The sequence below is a fragment of the Engraulis encrasicolus genome, chromosome 19 (genome assembly GCF_034702125.1).
Source record: "Engraulis encrasicolus isolate BLACKSEA-1 chromosome 19, IST_EnEncr_1.0, whole genome shotgun sequence".
Taxonomy (NCBI): Eukaryota; Metazoa; Chordata; class Actinopteri; order Clupeiformes; family Engraulidae; genus Engraulis; species Engraulis encrasicolus.
The window spans coordinates 51891176-51896175 of NC_085875.1; the positions used below are offsets into that span (position 1 = coordinate 51891176).

The window sequence follows — 5000 nt, forward strand, 5'->3', positions numbered from 1 at the left end:
AGACTGACGACACTCTGCTGTGACAGAATCGGGTTGTAAATACAGCATTAGCATGGCAGGGTAAATAAGAAACAGGAAGCTGAGGCTTACCATACTTACCTTCACGACGTACCGTACATGACGAGACGAGATGAGACGAGATGAGATGATATGAACAGGGCTGGATAATGAGAGAGAGCAGCATTGGCCTTAAGCCGGGCATACACTGTGTGATATTTTCACTCGTGTGTCTTAAGCTTCTGCTCACACTGCACGATGGAATCTCACTGTTTAAAAGTTCAAAGTTCACGACTCACGTCCTCGCACTACACGAGCCGACAGTCGGATGCGACCGAAATGCTTCCACCGTACGACGCGACAGGCATGTTTCCCCGGTCTGCAGAGGAGGGAACATGCACACCTGAGGTGGAGATGAGGTCGCGGTCAACAGCGAATCGCACGGCCCTATTCATTTGTGCATGTGAAGTGTCAAATCGGGTCGTAGCACTGCTTTAACTGTGCGATTTACGCACAAGCCACGACCAGAATTTCAAACCGTCTTGCGACCCTGCGATTGCACGATCGTGAGGCGAAATCGCTTGTCGTTACCCCATGTACACTGCACGATGTGAGACTCACGATTGACCTGCGATTGAGCAAGAAATCGGCCCGACTCTCAAAAAGTCGTGCGAGTGCCAAATCGGGGCAACATCGGGGCAAAAGTCGCACAGTGTAAGCCCAGCTTTAGTAGCCAGGGATGACAGATGAGACTGATGATTTCAAGTGCAACAAATCGTGAGCTGAGAATTATAAGGTTCTATCTCCATTTCTGGTCGAAATTGAGTTTTTGACATAATCTGACCCAATACATGTTTATTAATGCCTGTGTGGTGTTATTTTTGTAAAAAAAATATTATTTCACATTGTTATTAATAAAATAAAAAGGTTCCATCTCACAAAACGTGTGGGATGTAAAAACTTTGATGCTCAATATCTCAGAACTACCCTAAACGGAGATAGAACCTTATAATTCTAAGCTCACGAAATATCGAAAAAGCCGCCTGGAAGTGCCGAATACTGCCCAATTTGAACTAAATTCTATTGATTTCTATGGCCATTCGTCTGCAGAAAAACCCACCCAAAAGAGCATTTGGAAACCGCCCAATCTGGCAATAGTGTCTCATCCTACCATAGTCTCTGCACTACACTAGAACTGCCCCAACAATACCATGTTTCACAAAGATATTAAAAACAGCTTTATTTTCATCTGCCTTTGGCCTTTAATTCTCTATAATACTTCTACACTATATTTTCTATTATGTGTAATATTTTCTTTCTTTCTTCTCTTTCTTTCCTCTCAAGCACATTGAATGACAGTTATGTATGATATTGTGCTATACAAATCATATTGCTATTGTTTTGCTATTTCTGCAGTGTATGGTAGCATTCTATAGTAGTGCTGTGGTTTGTGCTGATATTTGTAAGCCTTCTCCGACTGAAGGTGCAGCCCAGAGGCATAATGCTGTTTCATGTTATGAAATTAGGCTATGTTAAGATCACTTTCAGAGTGATCTTTTTTGGGGACTATTATTTGTGTGTGTGTGTGTGTGTGTGTGTGTGTGTGTGTGTGTGTGTGTGTGTGTGTGTGTGTGTGTGTGTGTGTGTGTGTGTGTGTGTGTGTGTGTGTGTGTCTGTGTGCGTGCGTGCGTGCGTGTTTCTCGCGTGAACCCAGGACAATTGCCGGTGTATGGCATCCTCCACAGCTGGTGTGTGAATGTGGCAATGTGTATATGTGTATTTTGAAAGCACTTCATGTCAACTTCATTGTTGTGATACTGCAATATATAAATACATGTTGTGTTGTATTATATTGTTTTTTATTGTATTGTATTGCCATGATCCATCTATACATGCATCCGTGCATCAGCGTTCATGCACCATCCATCCATCCATCCATCCATCCATCCATCCATCCACCTGTCTGTCCATGTGTCTGTCCGTCAATCCGTCAGATTAGCCGTCCGATTTTTTCTTTTTCTGCGATAGCTTTTGAACAGGTGGATAGATCTATTAAATCTCTTGTGTTAGTATGTACACAATGTTACATTTACAGTAAAAGTACATCTAATAATTAACTTGCAAGGCAGCCCTGCTTTTACAAGATGGTCGTTGAGGCATCAGCTTGTATGTGAAATCCCCAAAGTGAAAGCCCAATTGGGAAACTCCAACTCCCATTATCATTGTGATACAGCACTCCACAGCACGCAAGTGCAGACTGCAATGGCACCTGAAAGGGAGCAGTGCGATGGGACGGTACCATGCTCAGGATACCTCAGTCATGGAAGAGGATGGGGGAAAGCACTGGTTAATTACTCCCCCCGACCATCCTGGGGCGTCAGGAGTCGAACCGGCAACCTTTGGCCTATACATCTGACGCCCTAACCGCTTACCCATGACTGCCCATGCTGCAATATGTTGCAGTGTAGCAATAACCATATACGTACTACGTACGTATGTGTTCACCAGGGATGTTGCTTCTTGCTTCACAGCAGCTGCTACTGTAGTACAGTGCACAGCGATCCTATTAAATATACATTCTGTACGTCTCCCTTGACTGGGTCAACAAACTGCTTTTTAATCTGCTTTGGGACAGGTTAACCCTCCGCAGTATACAGTACGCTTCCTAAAGGCTGAAATGCAGTTGAGTAGCTTGTATATCTTGTATGGTTCTCCTGAGGCCTTTTTCGATCAGAAGAGTGTATCGCACAACTGTATATCAAATACCTCACAAGGGCTCTTTATCCCATTTTTCATCGCCTTACATCAGTGGTTCCCAAAATGGGGGTCAGGACCCCAATGGGGGGGGTCACAGAGGTACTGAAGGGGTTGTTGCAGACAAAAGGGACTTGTATGCTGGTTAATTATGTATTTGCTGTCTTGTGGATTTTGAGCAATATTAAATATAACAATATTAACTGTATAACAATATTAATGTTAATGTTTTTAAGTCCAAAAGGGGGTCCCCACTGAAAAAGTTTGGGAACCACTGTACATTGTTATGTTCGTTACTTTCGTCTTGTGCTGAGCAAAGGGGCTGGCCCTCCTGTGTCCTGGGAGCACGCTCACTCTATAATGTTTTTAATGGAGTGAATATTGTTCTTTAATATCCAAAGTCACAATATCCAAGTGGCAATATGGAAATGGTGTTTGCAACATTGTTAGGCTAGTGATAAAAATTCAACAGCAACAAACTGAAAAGCATGTACACGGTAGTGCGTCCCCGTTTCGGTATGGGATAAGCTGTGTTGATATGGATTTTTTGGGAAAGAAACATATCAGAATAGGGAAAACAGAACCCATCACTATTAATAAGGAACACCTAAAAAGCACACACGCTGGATCTTTAATGCGTTAAGATTCAGACATTGCCCCATTATGATTTTGCTGTTACTAGAATGGCAATGACCAAGTCGTAATGGATTATGAGTAATTTTGTAGTAATACGTGTAATGTTGTAGTACTGTGGTGTGTAGTAATGTGTAGCACTGTGGTTGTAAAGTCTAGTCATAGACTACAACAGCATTTTCACTTGCATTATTATCCAACAGATGGGGCCCCTGGATGCTGAGAGCATGCACGCACGCACGCACGCACGCACGCACGCACGCACGCACGCACGCACGCACGCACGCACGCACGCACGCACGCACGCACGCACGCACACACACTCATGTGCACCGAGTTTGCCTCTCACTCCAGTCTCATCCATCCCGGTGGCATTGAACCAAACTGCCGTTTCGCCGTCAAACGTAATGGAATGAATGTTGTCCTTAAGCTCCCCTTCCAAATTTGGGTGTGGGCTAGCAGGCTCATCTGTACGCGTTGTTTGAACAAATCTACACTGACACATGCCTAACCTGGAGAAGCCGGAGCTAATAAACAAGCTGCGATCGGCTTAATAGGGCACAGCAGCCAACCTGATGGCAGTGTGCAGGGCCGCTGGCAGCTTTGGCTGGGCCCGAGACAAAGTCATCTGAAAGACATAGAACCAGGGATGGATTGGCCATAGGACATACAGGGCATTTGCCTAGTGGACCGGTGATGATTTTGGGCTGTTCCTCCCCTCAGTGCAGGGGTATCAGTCCTCATGCTGCTACAGCTGACCTCTCTGAGTCAGATTTAAATAATAAAATAGCTTGTAATAGGTCACTGTTGTCACAGGCCTCATCGTCTCTCTCAATGTTTGGCAGACTGGTCTTGACAGAAAATGCCCAGCCTGCTTCTTTATCCTAGTCCATACAATGGAATGAAGACTCAGTTCACAGGCCGCTGGCAGCTTTGGCTGGGCCCAGGACAAAGTCATCTCAAAGGGCCCCCTACCCCCACCCAATACAAACAACGGAATGAGGACCCAGTTCAGGGCCCCCCTGTGCCCTGGGCAACTAATCTCTTTGTCTCCGCCCCCACCTGGCAAAGTCATCTGAAAAGGCCCTCCCACCCAATACATACAATACAATGAGGACCCAGTTCTGGGCCCCCCTATCACCCTGGGCCCGGGACAACTGATCCCTTTTCCCATCCCTCCTTGTCAGCTTCCCCGGCGGTGGTTATTGCAGAGCCATCGCCCACCCGCCACACACTATTTTGGCTCTCTTCTCTGCAACGAAAGAAGTGGGGAAAAAAATAGTGCCTTTGACAAGGCAGGTGCCTGACACAGTCTATTAGGTAAGCGAAGGTATTCCTGATGAATACGCCCTTGTAAGATTAACGACTCGAGCACTTACTCCTGGCTGCTCTCACTCTCTGTATACAGCACGCGCCGGCCGGCTGGCTGGCTGTCTGGACAGCCTATACGGTGAAAAAAGTACAGTGTTAATTCAACACTCAGAGAGACCATTTAACACCTTGTGGAGTGTATTTGTGCTGAATGAACACTGTGTTTTTTTGGTAGTGTGTGTGTGTGGACTGACTATCCCCCCAAGCTATAGGCACCACGTGGCTCTGTGCAGCATAGTGCGGTA

The 5000-nt window shown here is 45.7% G+C and overlaps 1 protein-coding gene across 1 annotated transcript in view; it reads left to right on the forward strand.

The window, feature by feature from the left end:
- Positions 1-5000, forward strand: part of sntg2 (syntrophin, gamma 2) — a 118331-nt gene that overhangs the window by 49448 nt on the left and 63883 nt on the right. The gene's annotated exons all lie outside the window — the stretch shown is intronic.